This window comes from Rhipicephalus microplus, chromosome 2 (genome assembly GCF_043290135.1).
Source record: "Rhipicephalus microplus isolate Deutch F79 chromosome 2, USDA_Rmic, whole genome shotgun sequence".
NCBI lineage: Eukaryota > Metazoa > Arthropoda > Arachnida > Ixodida > Ixodidae > Rhipicephalus > Rhipicephalus microplus.
Window position 1 is genome coordinate 52,083,018 of NC_134701.1, and position 16,126 is coordinate 52,099,143.

Sequence of the window (16,126 nt, forward strand, 5' to 3'; positions counted from 1 at the left end):
AAAACCTCTTGTAAGCACGCCGTAAATAGCATTGGGGATATTGTGCCCCCCTGCCTTACACCCTTCTTGATTGGTATTCTGGTGCTTTCTTTATGAAGCACTATGGTAACAGTTGATCCCATGTACATTTCTTCCAGGATGTTTACATATACTTCATCAACACCCTGATTCCGCAGTGTCTGCATGACAGCTGATATTTCTACTGAATCAAATGCCTTATCATAATCTATGAAGGCTATGTATAGTGGTTGGCTATATTCTGAGCATTTCTGTATTACCTGATTGATAGTATGAATGTAGACGATTGTTGAGTAGCCTGTTTGAAATCCTGCTTGTTCTTTTGGTCCATTGAATTCTAATGTTTTCATTACTCTGCTAGCAATCACCTTTTTAAATAGCTTGTATACTACAAAGAGCAAGCTGATCGGACTGTAATTCTTCAAGTCCTTGTCATCTCCTTTCTTATGTATTAAGATGATGTTAGCATTCTTCCAAGACTGTGGTACTCTTCCCGTCAGGAGACACCTCGTAAACAGGTTGGCTAGTTTTTCTAACACAATCTGTCCTCCATCTTTCAGCCGATCTGATGTTATCTGATCCTCACCAGCAGCTTTGCCTCTTTGCATGCTCTCCAAAGCTTTTCTGACTTCTATCATTTTACTGGTGGGGTGTCATCTGGGTTACTGCTAGTTCTTATAGGATTGAGGTCGTGGTTGTCCCGGCTACTGTACAGATATCTGTAAAACACCTCCGCAATTTTAACTATCCTATCCATATTGGTAGTTATTTTCTCTTTTTTGTCACTTGGTGCATACATCCGATTTTTTGCCTATCCCAAGTTTCCTCTTCATTGCTTTGACGCTTCCTCACATTTTCAGAGCGTGTTCAATTCTCTCCATGTTATACCTTCTTACATCGCATACCTTACGCCTACTAATCAACTTCGAAAGCTCTGCCAGTTCTATTTTGTCTGTTGTACTTGAAACTTTCATGCTTTGACGCTTCTTAATTAGGTTCTTCGTTTCCTGGGAAAGCTTGCCAGTGTCCTGTCTAACTACCCTGCCTCCAACTTCTACTGCACACTCCGTAATGATACTCGTCAGATTATCATTCATTGTATCTACGCTAACGTTGGTTTCCTCACTAAGAGCCGAGTACCTGTTCTGAAGCGAGAATCTGAATTCCTGTACTTTCCCTCTCAGTGCTAGGTCATTGATGGGCTTCTTGCGTATCAGTTTATGTCGTTTCTTCTTCAAGTCTAGGCGAATTCGAGACCGTACCATTATATGGCCACTGCATTGTACCTTGCCAACCACTTCCACATCCTGCACGACGCCTGAGTGTTCGCTCATTATAAAGTCTATTTAGTTCTTATTTTTGCCATCAGGGCTCCTCCATGTCCACTTGCGGTTTCATCGTTTTCGGTAGAAGGTATTCAAAATCCGTAAATTATTGCGTTCTGTGAATTCTACTAGTAGCTCTCCTCTGGCGTATATAGTGCCGATGCCATAATCTCCTACTGCCTGGTCTCCAGCCTGCTTCTTTTTTACATTTGCATGAAAGTCTCTCAGCAGTATAGTATACTGTGTTTTTACCTTACTTATTGCTGATTCCCCATCTTCATAGAAGCTTTCAACTGAAGCGTTATCATGGCTGGATGTAGGCGCGTAAGCCTGTACCATCTTCATCTTGTATCTTTTATTCAGTCTGATTACGATACCTACCACTCTCTCATTAATGCTATAGTATCCTTCTATGTAGCCAGCTATGTTTCTATGAATTAGGAACCCCACTCCCAGTTCTCTTCTGTCAGCCAAGCCCCTATAGCAAACAACGTGCCCATTCTGTAGCACCGTATATAACCCTTATCTGTCCTCCTAACCTCACTGAGCCCTATTATATCCCATTTAACACCCTCTAGCTCCTCGAATAGTACAGCTAGACTTCCCTCACTAGATAAGGTTCTAGCGTTAAACGTTGCCAAGTTCAGGTTCCGATGGCGGCCTGTCCGGATCCAGAAATTCTTAGCACCCTCTGCTGCGTTGCAGATCGGACCACCGCCGTGGTCAGTTGCTTTGCAGCTGCTGGGGACTGAGGGCCGTGTGTTATTTGACGTATGCATGTGGGAGGTAATGGCCAGATACTTCACCAGGGTGGCCAATTCTTCTCTGGTGAGGGAGTGCGTTCCCGGCGGTGGTTACCAGTGAGGCCGCATCCCAGGCCTCCCAATGCAGTTCCATCAGCACGCGGAATTTTAAAAATCTGGTTGGGAACTGCGCGGCACCGGTATTTGAACCACGGACCTTTTGCATGCGAGGCGGATGCTCTAAACCCTACGCCATTGCTGCACCGCGTTGTGTTTATTACTGCGCGCTCAACGATATTACAAAAGATGTATATTCGATGCCCCGTATAGATGATGTAGTTGATTCATTGCAAGGCGCCCAATACTTCTCCGCCCTTGACCTTCGGTCCGGGTATTGGCAAATACCAATGGACGATGCAGACAAAGAAAAGACTGCCTTTTCTACGCCGGGCGGTCTTTACGAATTTAACGTAATGCCATTGGGCCCATGTAATGCTCCAGCCTGGTGTGGTTCAAAGACAGTGCTGCGATAATCCTTGGCCTGAATCCTACCCCGGAGCCTGTCCTCCTAACCCAAGGTTCTGCAGTGTCGTGGTATGCGGATACCCAACCGGTATCTTTGGTCTCTTTTAACGCCTGGCTTATGCGAGAAGCTTGAGTCACGCTATCTTGGCCCCTATTAAGTTGTCGAACAGACCTCACCGGTGAACTACCATGTCACACTTGTTCATGCCCCCATTGACCAACGCTGCCACGGGACAGAGATTGTGCACGTTTCGCGTTTCAAGCCCTATCGTATGCGTTCCACAGCGTAATTCGCGGCCAGGCTAGCCGCTTCTGTCGACGGGGGAAATTAGTGTAAGAATTCGTTGGACGTTGCGTGGTCGTGATTCTAAGGGAAGCGGTTCGGAGAATCTCCCTAAGAATGAGGATTCCCTTCATATCAAGCGCCAGAAGCAGAGGGAGCGAATGCGCAAGCGGCGGGCTAACATGTCACCGGGTTCCAAGGCCAGGAATGCGGAACGGAAGCGGCGAGAGCGAGTGGCTGCGTCACCAGCTGCCAAGGCCAGGTAGGCGGAACGAAAGCGACGAGAGCGAGCGGCCGCGTCACCGACCACCAAGGCCAGGCGAGCGGAAAAAAGACGGCAGCAGCGAGCGGCCGCATCACCGAACACTAAGGCCAAGGAGGCAGAAAGAAAGCGGAAGCGACGAGCAGCCAAGTTGTTGAGCACCATGGCCAGGGAACTGGAAAGAAGACGGCAGCAGGTGGCGGACGCGTTACCAAGCGCCAGGGTCAAGGATCCAAAAAGAAAGCGGCTGTTGCCGCTACTGGCGCCCAGCAGCGACTGCGCCAACACACCGAGTACGTGTAGTGCCAGCAACACTCCTCGACAGCACTAGGCCCTGAGAGTAGCGCACGCGGCTGCCACAAACTACTCGCAGAAGCATTTTGTTCCGTAAGATGCGGAGACCTCACATACGGAATTATTGGAATATGGAAGACGTATGATGCGGACTCCGCATAAGACGTATGATGCGGACTCCACATCTTATGGAAAGACGTATCATGTGGAAATTACTGAAATATGTGCATGTTACGTCTGAATCTAGTGCAAAGCAATATAATGTGTAAATTGAATAGACGTCCACATCTTGAGTACATGCAATACTGTGTACAAATCACAATATTTCCTAAATGTGCATGATGAGGGATTGAATCATCGGCATCTTACTAATTGTCGTGATGCGGAAGCAATATTACCTTTTAAATAAAATACATTACAAAACTACTAAATTAACATGCTAGCGATCATAAATGGTGGTTACATTGCAACACATCATTGCAGTGTTCTATGCAAGACTTAAAGAACTTATAAAGTTATTATCAATAGAGAAGCATTAATATACACATCAGCCCTGCTACAATCAATATGTTTTTTTATTTGTCTGTATGCTCCAGCTGTGAATAGTGACATTGCAGTGTTGATCGTACACAAATGAGGTGACTGCACCGCAATTTCACGAGCTCCACCTAAGCCACTGGATGGTGGCACAATGTAACAGCAATTTTAGAACGAAATGTATAAACATAAATAATAATCATAGCACTATGAAAGTGTGGCGCTGTGTTTATCTCATGAATGCCTTGTGGAGATCGGCGAAATGCTGCTTGAGGCTCCGGCACCACTGTAAATTTCGAAGGTCACTGCGATAGAACTTATGTGTCTTTCATAGGCACCTGGAAATGAAAATTGGCACAAATAATGTCAGAGACACATGTTAGCACAATAGTTTACATGCACAAGAAATATAACACACAGAATGAAACTGAAAATTTAAGGCACACAATTCTTCATGTTATGCATATGTGAATAATAGAAGGAATGAGTGTATAAATTAGTTCTGTCACATCAAAAAAAAAAAAACAGCATGCTTATCACAGTGAAAATAACTAGGTTGTCACGATTTTCAATGGTAGAGATAATCGATTAATAAGTCCTTATGAAATTATGATTCAAATGCTTCCTGCACAGTAAAACTTTAGGAACTGCAAGCGAAAGCTCTCAATGTTCATTTAATAGTGTGTGCATGTACATATGCTGCCTTTGTACTATACAGTTTGTGCACAAAATTGGCATCTTGAACAATTTTGAGAGTTAAACCTATGCAACTTATGAAGGTTAAAATCACCATGAAAGCAAGCAGGACCAGGCAGGTGCCATTAAAAATCTGTGCAAGCCAGATAACTATAACCGAACTGCACACATATAGGGGAGCAAGAGTAACAGAAATTCGGCTGCTGACCCGCATGTCGCGGTATCAAACCCCGGCTCCATTTCCGATGGAGGCGGAAATGCTGTAGGCACGTGTGCTCAGATTTGGGTGTACGTTAAAGAACCCCAAGTGGTTGAAGTTTCCAGTGCCCTCCACTACGGCGTCTCTCATAATCATATAGTGGTTTTCGGACGTGAAACCCCACATATAAATCAAGAATAACAGAAATAAACTGCCAACAGAAAAGTTGGGTGCATGTGCTATCTGTAAGTGCTTACACCTTACTACATACAGCATGCTCATTCCATTTTAAATACCGATATTGAAAATAACTGCTCTATTAGGAATGTAAAAGGTAAGGTAGAACTGAACGACTCTACAAAAAGTGACCCTATTATGACATCACGTTTTCTTATAACAAAATTGACTAAGACTCTCAAATATCATTATGCAAGGAAAAAATCTTCAAAAGAACAATCAAGTTTGAAGTCATAATTATTTATATGGCTACTATGACTATAACCAAGAAATCGACCTCAACATGGCTAATGTTAGTTTTTAAGGCCTATGTTCACTAGACAATGAACTATACCACAAAAAGCACAGCGTTCAGGCAAAGCACCACACAAAAAAAAGAAAGCAGTCCTTTTTGTTATTACCTACAATGCCTTTAAAATGGTATTTTTACCTCTACTTTCCGCTTTTTATCTAAGTAACTGGTGTGAAACAAGTTAGCTGAAAATGCACTGTGCCTCCAAAACCTGTTGGTTGAATCTGAATTTTTAAAAAATGGTGAAGCTTGCACTAAATTAGGCTCCACAAGCCTTGGAACAGTGAGACTACATGACTCTTAGGACTACTTTAGTTACTTGTGTTTTGTTTCTGGGCCTAAGCATAAAGACAAGGGCTTAACTGAATTGCTGCTAACAAACAAATGCTTTCGAAATTGCCCGAGCGTCAAAGGATGCTCAGCCATTTGTTGTTTTTTGCACTGGGCTATTCTACACCAAACATACAAATCATACTGCCTGGCGACCATCACAGATGTATAGTTTAAAAAATGATGGTATTTTGCTCTTCTGAAAATAGTTATTTGCAGAAATGTTTTGAAAAGAAAAGAGTAGTGGTCACGTGGGTACCTTCAGAATTTCGCAGAATGTCGTGCGGGTGTTAATTGTGAGAAAAATTTCAAAGTACCGGTTTTTGTTGCCATATCAAATTTGATTTACATATTAAGTAAAGATGCTTCTTAAAGTATTTGAAGTCAAGTAACATTAGTGCAATTTTTCTGCTACATAGGCTTTGAAGAATTCAGCCAAACTGTTTATCGTTTGCATTTCTTGTATGGCAATACTGCATTTTGTATGAATATTTGAGCCACAAATACTCACTGCACAGAAGTTATATTTTACGAAAAAAATAATGTTAGGTCCAGATTACAAATATCACTATATAATCGTTTTTGTCCACATTGAGATGCAATTTGAGCTGTGTGTTTGTCTAATTGAAAATTACTTTTATATGTAAGTTGAAAGCAAATAAACAGTTCTTGTTACATGGCAAGTGTTATCATTACAATTTTTGTTTAAATGAGGAAAATGATTTTTGAAGTCTCCTATTGAGGGCCATGGGGAACTTCAGAACGGAAGCTGTCGTGCATCAAATGCAGAAAACAGCCATCATAAGAAAACTTCAAAAATTCATTTCTACTTTAAGACAAAGTGTAATCATATAACTTGCCATATAAAGAGAACTGCTTCCTTGCTTTTGATGTGGCGAAAAAATTGCACTCATATTACTGAGCTTCATGCACTACACACGATAACCTTTACTTAATACCAAGACCGAATTTGGTGTAGAAGAGGCAGTATTTTTGAAACACTTTACTTTTTACAAACAACACCCAGACGACATCCTGGGAAGTCCACAAGGCACCAACGTGGCCTAATATTTTGTTCTCTGCGATATACTTTAGCATTTTGCTGTTTTCAGAAAAATACAGTAAACGAGCACAATATTTTTTTTTTCAAAACACATTTAGGACGGTTGGCAAAATGGCTGGGATGTTTGATGCGTAATTGCCTCACTGCCAGCATTTATTCTTCCGAATCTCAAGCTATCACCTCTCTGTTACTGCCTCCCTCACATACAATGCCTGCATAGGAAAGAAAAAGAAAGGCAGGTCCGACAAAGTTCACAAGGCAAGATATTTTCATATTGGATAAATTCATTACCATAAACAGCAGCAAAATAACATCCATTTTGAGTAGTCCAAGACACAAGCTATATACCAGCATACTAAGAGCCAAGCACAAACTTTTCAATTGAACATGTGTGGTGATAGACAGGAAGCACTTATTGCAAGACTGATCAGTCTGTAATTAACTAAATGAAGTACAATGCACTGTTCAATCAAACACCACATAGGCATCTTTGCTATAGCAAAGCCATGTGTCATTGATTCATGCACTAGATGGGACAATGCAAATGTAACAAAAAATGTGAAAAAAGAAAACAAGGGAAAAAAAGAAGAAAAGGGGAGATGCAAAGTAGGAGCAGTGTAGCACTACTTTTACTTTGCATTCCCCTTTTCTTTCTTCTTGTTTCTTCTTTTCTATCATTTATCTTTTTTTTTGCTTCCCTTACCCCCAACCTCCGACAGGAGAACACTTTGTATCAGCGCAACCTAACTTGAAAAGAAGCAAGGGCTGCACTCTTCTGCGTTATAGTTTTTTTTTTTTCAGACAAACATTTCCAACAGGCACACACGCCTATACCAAAAGATGATGTCATTACTGACCCCATTTAAAGTAACACGCCAAGGATGACAAGGTGACTTCTAAAAAATAGGTCCTCCTATCGCAACATCGGCCAGCCTGTCTGAAGCACTTCTACTGTTCACCCCGATTACCCCACTAGATGTTTCCATCTGTCGACTCACATCTTCATTTTGGATAACACTAAGACGAGCTTACATTGATGAATACGCACGAAAGTTTAGTGATGTATCATGTATCAGATTAAGCAACTCTGTTAAAAAATTATTGATAGCTTGCTTCCAGGCTTTTTATACTGTAGCCTGAAACTTCGTAATGTCTTCTAAGCACATGAACCAGATTGACAACGTAATGCACAACATGCTTAAGAATACTGCGAGGAACAAGATAACGACAAAACGACCAGCCACCCAAAATTTTCGCTGTACATGTTCATAAAATGTTCATGTACCCCAAACGAGGTGCTTATGATACAAGCCAAAAAAACCTACAAGTTGGGCCTTGGAGTCTTCTGGAAGTAGACGTGTTGCATTTTTTCTGCAGAGGGCTTTACACCCATAAGTGAGGAACAAAACTCCTGTATAATGAAGAACGTTGGCAGCTATCGGTTATAGAAAAACCTAATGCAGCTAATCTTCCCCGACACATCTGTACATTTAGAGAGGTGACGTAGCTTCTGTGATTGTGGCAGTAACTCCAACAGGACCAGTGCGAAAATTAGCACTACTTGGCTAGACAAATGTCCAAACATGCCTGCCCGACTCCTTCTAGCCATCCTGGCTGAATCTGACACATGATTTCTTAACTGCTGGCTGGACAAAAACAAAACCACTGAAGCACTCACAATACACAGCGTGAAGTTCCTCTGGAGTGGTCAACTTCGTCTTCTGCGATGAAAGAGCAGCACAGTGTACTGATAAGGCACTCCTTGCAATGGTTTTCAATGCCACACAGTGACCTTGCTGTTCCTGTCGAAGAGAGCTACGGGAGCTTGGAGGGTGCTTGCTCTTTTCTGGGGGCTGCTGCCGCTCCTCGTTTTCTGCTCAAGGTCAACCTGCATAAAGTTGTAGACGAGGCTTTGAGAGTTGTATATAATGATATACAAATTTTCGCTGAACACACATTTCCTCGTGGCACACTGAGGAATTTCTTATAAAACTTAAGGCCTCGCATATGCAAACATTTACAATCGATCCGAAGATGCACTCGACTCTAAAGAAGCAAGTTTGTTATGCAGTGTATATAAAGAAAGGTCATTCAGCACAACCACAACTACAGTTGCACACGAAAACGACATTTTACACGATCCTGTTTATTTACATGGTCGATTTTATTTTATTTACACGGTCCATTTTACACGGTCCTGTTTTACACGATCTGGTCTGCATGAACTCTTGAACCGGGCACCATATAGGTTGAAAGACACACACAGACTTTGAGACAAACCTAGTTTCCCGTGGAGCATCCTCTTGCACTATAACAACACATCTCAATCTAGTTAGTTGGTCAGAACGAGGTGAAAACAGCTCGCACTTGAAAAGCACGGGCAGAAGGAATGACGCCTGCACCCTGTGCTTTCTGTACATTCTCGTTGAGGGTGCAGTTTTCACCTTATCCTTATGCAATTTCACATTTATAACATTGTTCGCTGCATAATCTTTGTGGCGTAAGTGTGTGATACCGTCATGTGTATCCCATGTAATTTATAAAAATAGAATACAAGATAGCTTGATTCAAAAATAACAAAGTGCATCCAGCGCCATGTCCTGTAGCCATTCTTTAGGCAAGTGGCAGAGTGATTTATTCTTCAAAACATATCTTACTTGTAACCACTACAAGAGCTAACTCGTACAACTGGCACATTCTGTTTGCCTCTTCAGATTATAAGGTACCTTTTTTACACCAGAAAATCTTCAAGAAGAATAGAAGTGTTGTAATTGTGAAGAAAGAAAAGTAGAAGGAAAAAAAGATATTGATTGATTTGTGGGGTTTAACGTCCCAAAACCACCATATGATTATGAGAGACGCCGTAGTGGAGGGCTCCGGAAATTTTGACCACCTGGGGTTCTTTAACGTGCACCCAAATCTGAGTACACGGGCCTACAACATTTCCGCCTCCATCGGAAATGCAGCCGCCACAGCCGGGATTCGAACCCGCGACCTGCGGGTCAGCAACCGAGTACCTTAGCCACTAGACCACCATGGCGGGGCAGGAAAAAAAAAAAAGATAACCTGCCCTGTACAGGGACCGAGCCTGTGAACTTCGAATAACATGTCCGATGCTCTATCAACTGAGCTACCATGGTGGCTATCCCTCTTCCATTTTGTATGGTATATATGTGCATTTATACATGGAAGAGTCAGTCAGCGCTGCCTGTTACCATTATGGCGAGTGTGGGACACCTTTTTTTTTGCCTACTGGCAATTACATTACGATTGCAATCACATTACGATTACTTCCAATATCCCTATACTTCTTTGGCAGCATTATGCATCTGTCCGTTCTCAGAAAATCTGCTAGTCACAGGAGGAGGCAATAGTTCGCCCTCCCACCTAAATGCATGTACTTGAACACATGCACAACTGATCAAAAAAAAAAAAAAAAAAAAGTCACACACCGCTAAGATTACTGAGATTCACTGTTTCAGATTCATGAGTAAAAGAAAGAACTATAAATTTAAAGGTTTGTTGTCTTTGTTGAACACATTATAATGAGAACTAGCAGAAAATGATGCCAAACAAACTATAGGGGATGTTATCAAAAGTAACTTTAACAAAATTGTGAAAAGAAAAGTGAACAAAAACGTAACTTGGCAACGTTTTTTGACAATTGAATTGACATTACTTTTTATAACATTCCTTTATTTTACTGGGTAATGTCAGGTAATTCTCATTATTAGAGTGGTGAGTAGGCTGACAAAGAAAGTATATGGCATTGATACTTCTTTTGAACACCTAAAAGTTTGAGGAACTTAAAAGAGTGGAAGCTACTTTGAGTAGACCAGAATATTTAGTTGGAGTGAAAAAAAAAAACGTACACACATTTTTACCAGGCTTTTTAACCTATTATGAGACATAAAAGTGTATGCTGCCAGTAATGTTAAGTACCATTACTTTTGTCACACTATGCACTGTAGCAGGTGTAGTTAGAGTGGTAATAGTGAAGGATTAATCAAGCACGCCACCAACTGCGTTCACATCAATGGTCGCGTATTTTAAAAATAAACCTGCTGTATAGTAAAAAAAAATCTTAGAGCATTTATGATTTTATCCAAATCAAGTTAAACCGACTGGGTAAGCAAACCATTTGCATAAAATCAAAAGGCATAAAGTGATTCATGTATTATAACTATGTGAACAATTTCAGCAATGCAGGGCAAAGTGACAACAGTTCTATTAAAAAACCCTCTCATTATAACATGCATGAAAAGCACCACACCAGAATATTTTATAGTGCATGTAATATCGAGACTACTAGACTGTCTATTGAACTTTTAGAAGAAGGGTATCTCCTTCACATTCAAGGGGCAACCACTTAGCCTTTTCCTGAGCTTTTCTGTGAATATTTCCTGAATTTCAGATATCATTAGGATTGATTTAGAGTAAACAGATTTTGCTTACGCATTGAAACCTAGTTCTGTATGTAACTGCAATTATGGGTGCCAAACCATCTCCAATTAATTTTTAACATTTAACTTATTTTTTAACTGCAGCAGCACAACTAGCTATGGGTGCCCAAAAAGTAGCTAGAAACAATACCTTTACCTCTTTGAGCCGTTTGGAAGTGTTCAGCTTTTCAGTGCTCACCTTACAACATTTTTTTTAAATACATTTTTTTGTATGCCCACTGCTCTTGCTCCTTGTACAGTGAGGAGGAGCACATGGCAAGAAGAGACAAGAAAGAAGCATAGCGAAAAAAAGCGAAATAAGCGAGGACCTCTTTTGTATCGTACAATGTGTGTAACATTACTATTGCGACAACATATAGACAAATTATCACGGTTATGTATCCATTGTAGAGTCATACACAGCTGCAACACCACGACTAAATTTCAACCTTGTGTTGGTTTAGGATTCCTTTATAGTGGCAAGCTAATGATATCTGCATTTGTTTGGCACATACTAAGATGCAGTGAAATGTGATATGGTAATCTCATTTAGAATGCACGTCATGTGGCTTCATTGTATATGTGGCCACAAGTAACTCTGGTTGCAAAGCAATATGGGAGAGCCTAAACAGACGTCACCGATCACTCCTATCTGAACTTGCCTTTGCTACTTGCCCATTATCATCCCAGCAAAAAATGAATAATTGAATCTGCTACAGATAAGTGCTAGCTTATGCTAAGGACCAAGTATGAAGGGTGTTTTGTCATCATTGAGATCAGATATTTGTTCAAGAACACTTGCTGTCAAACACAAATACATTGCTGTCGAAGCATCAAGACTCAAATATAAAGCAAAAAGAAGTGTCTCTTTAAAAATTACAGGCCACAAGGCAAGATAAATATTTGATATACTTGGGATGTAAGGCCCGCACAAGAGGTGCTGCCATATTATACTTTTCCTTGTGTTGAAACCTGCTTGCTTTACTCACCCAACACATCTGTAAAGATGCCGTGAAAACACCAAGGAGCTGATGCAGCAAGGTTGAACACGTCCAGGGATTCCACCATTCCTAAGCAGCCCTACAGCCTCCACAGTCCTGCAACCATTTGTAAGATAAATATAGTTCTACCCAAAGTTCTTGGTTTACAGACACACATGCAAGACGCATAAGCACTCTATAGGAAGTTTGCATGATAATGCGCTGGGTAGCAAAACGGATGCCAATATCAAGTATCCCGGCCTGCCGCTTCTTTCTTTCCGTTCTTAATCAATCCATGGTTATTAAATGTTCCCCCAATGTGAAGTGTACTGGCAGTCCGGTGAAGAATTGCAATGTATTTAGAACACAGTCCAATTCATGGCAAGTAAGCATGCAATAGCGTTTTGTCAGCTCTTCGAGAAAAGAGCATGAAGTTTAGCTAAAACCCATGTTTTTTATAAACACCATTCAATTTGATATAAAAGTTGTGAGCATTATGTAAAGGAACACGGATTCATGTTTAATCAATGATTTCTTATAATGTACTGATATGAATGCAACTAACTGAATATGAAACGAAAAATTTTGCTTGAGAATTTAGAGTTATGAACACTATCGCACTTGCCTGCTGCATCTTGTCCAAAACAGCGGCAAGATAGGCTAGTTTGTGTAGGTGAGTAGTAATGAGCAGTGCAAAGTAACAACAAGAAACACCAGTAACAACAGTATGGGGAAAGCACAGACTGCCAACTGTATAATTTATTACACAAAAGTTCGCCTGAATATCAGTCAGACAACTTGTGCAAATGAAGGTCCAGTTGGGCATGAACAAGTTATGAAATCAACAATGCCTGCTTTCACTAACAGGACCCTCATTCACATAAAGTATGCAGCGATAGGCCCCTACCGAGGTACGTCACAGCATGATGTCACTGGCACATGTAAAAGGTGTGGCTGGAAAAACACTCCCGCTGGTGGCTCAGCCCGGTACAGTCGTGCGGTGTTTGGGGCAAGTTTTAATTTTTCAAAGCTTACACTTCACGTTACAATGTCGACATTAGCTGTAGTATGTGTCAGCAAACATCCAGCTGTGTGGTAAACTGTGTGGTAAAATATTTGCCACGCTGTCTGTTTATCTTGAAGAAGTGAACACGTGGTGGCCTGTGCGAGCAACAGCGGCATAGTCTTCAAAAATGTGCACTGTTGATTGCGGCATGTAGTGTGCATTGAAAGGTATTGAGAATATCGGTTCAACTGAGAATACTGAGTGTGGTGTGTGCAGTGTCAATAACAATGTGTCTTGTTTGCGAAGACTAGCACTCATGGCAGGGACCGGTCGATGAAAAAACTTGATTCGACATTTTAGTCAAGGTAAATATGCACTTGACGTGACCATCTGCGAGTGGGTACATCTCGGTGTTTACGCTGTGTGCAGAAAAAAATTGCAAGGTCACCGGGCTGGAAGATACCATTTGCTGAGCTGCATGTATGAATCGCCCTGACGAGTACGCAAGCTCAATAAAGGTATAACTCGTTTTATCGAAGGCCTCATATTTCTTCATGTAATAAGCAGAGATTCTTGTTTCACATATACTCAGTACCTCTACCGCTCGATATTCATGAAGTGACAATGCAAACAACAAGTTTGTGTGTTAAGTCCTAAGGGAGCAATGTAAATATGCAAATAAGTTGTAGGTGTCAGATGCAGCGATGTAACTGCACAAAAGATTACGTATATATTAGGCTACAGGTTTAGAATCGCATACATCTCAGTGGTCTATCAGGAACGTCACAAACAACTTCCTTGCCAACCAGCCCTTGCACAGAGGAAGGGAATGGCTGGCACGGTGCTCGAAGTGACGTCACACTATTTGCAAACATAGAGAGGTTTCTTACTTAGGCAACATTTTGCACAATATATTTTTTAGATGCAAGACTGTACTCATCCACATTGATCATACTGATGTCTTTTGTTTTTACTTTGTGCTGTGAGTTACCAGGCATTTAGTCACCATGATCTTTAAAAGCTAATTTCAGTGTTCTCTCTCATATTGCTGACAACTGTGTTGTTGCATAAATTGGGCAAAAAAGCAACACAGAAAGGCTGTCACAATAAATACACCAACATGGGTATTCTCCTGCAAACAAAAGTCGGCACTGGTCCTGTCATTACCCGTCTTCCTTCTCTCTTTGCCTTGTTTGTGCTGAAACAGCCAAAAACCTGATGAGTTAGATGAGAAATATTAACGCATCAAAACTATAAGTGCTTGCATCAGCAACTACACAACAGCGTGATAACCGCACCCCTGCCACACAGCAGCGAAACATATTTTGAACATGCTGGCAGTGTATTATTTTATAAAAAGCAACTCTGGCAGATTACAAAATCTCACATTGTGCATGCAAGTTTTCTTCAAAGTCAGGCGTACAGTGTAGGTGCTGGCCTGTACATTATTAGTTACAAGCAAAGGCGTCTTGCAGGTACACATGCAATTTGCACGAACACCTCTCTCTCTCTCTCTACACTAGGCACACACATTACATCTTTTAACAAGCACACGCCACTGTTTAGGGGCATAATAACGCTCTACCGTGAACGTATGCTAATCAACCCACTTAGGCAGTTGGCTAGGTGAATCGAGCCAAGTTACAAATTGTATCGCCCGCGAACGTAAACAAAATGCTGCTTTGCATCAAATGGCACTGCAGGCTTCGTTTAATCAACAACGTAGCAAAGCAAGCGCCGTGTGCGTCTTCCGCACTACATTGCACATATGAAAAAATCGATCACCATACACATGCATGTTGCCGCAGTTGTCTCGAATTAGCTTCAGTAAGGCCGCGCCGATGCGCCATGGCTCTGCTGGCGTTAGCGTTGTCAAAGCGAATCGGCAACCGCACTCGCAAAGGCGCGTAAGGTTGCCGTTTCACGACGCCTCGTTCGAGTGCAGCAACACACACTTGCACTGAGTGGCATACTTGGTCTACATAAAAAAGTGTCCCCCTTACCTTTAGTTTCTTTCACACTGTCCTGAGGGAAGCGACCACAGGCGTCAGCCGTCACCTCGGTGTCCTTCGAGCGCCCGCCCAACCCGCCGATTCCTTGGACGACTCGCACTTGATCCGCACTCGGACAACCGCGGGAATAGGGCGCAATCTTAGCACATCACACGAACGAGGAACGACGCTTCCTTGCGTAAATTTAACAATTCGTGCTCTCGTGTGTAGCAGCGCGAACACATGAGACACGCACCGAAACGGCATGCCCACAGAAACAAAGAAGACAAACAACATGTGGCTTTAGCTGTGAATGGATTTGACTTGGATATCTGTGTGAGAAAAATAAAAAAAAACATCTGTCGCTACTATAAACTGAAAAAAAAATGTATGTTATGTGGCAAAACAACTTTAAAAGTGATAAACGGTTATTCAAAAAACAAGTTACAACTTATGAATATTTTCGCAGGTCTTTGTTTTGTTTTTGTTCTAGCAGACGACAGCCTCCTACTGCTTCTACGACAGACGTAGTGCGGTTTCACGTTCGGTGCGTGTCGCCGACGCAAAGCTCTACAGTAGTGATATCAGAGTTATCAATTCTCAATGAATCATAGGATGGCTACAAAGCAGTAACATTTTGACATAGTGCAGTACGCAATCTTTCAAGGTATGACATTTCTTTGCTCTGAAGCAAATCGAAGCAAGCGGGCCGGCGCAATCAGCTGATGTCGCCACTACGCGAGGCATGGTCGTGCGCAATAGCGTCACGCCCCGCGCTCGATTTGTCATCAAGTGATAGAGCTACTAAGTGGAATACAGCTAGATGCAGGGATTATTGGCGTATCACTCTAATTCCCTGTGGTAGCCGACTGAATTGCAAGAGAGCCCGGGAAACAACCTTCA

At 41.8% G+C, this 16,126-nt stretch overlaps 1 long non-coding RNA gene across 1 annotated transcript; it reads right to left on the reverse strand.

The window, feature by feature from the left end:
* Positions 1-4,007: 4,007 nt before the first annotated feature.
* Positions 4,008-15,568, reverse strand: LOC142796253 (uncharacterized). Its single transcript, XR_012893652.1, has 4 exons — positions 15,236-15,568; positions 12,236-12,343; positions 8,483-8,692; positions 4,008-4,325 (listed from the first exon to the last, which is right to left on the reverse strand). It is a non-coding gene; the product is annotated as an uncharacterized LOC142796253 (long non-coding RNA).
* Positions 15,569-16,126: the final 558 nt, after the last annotated feature.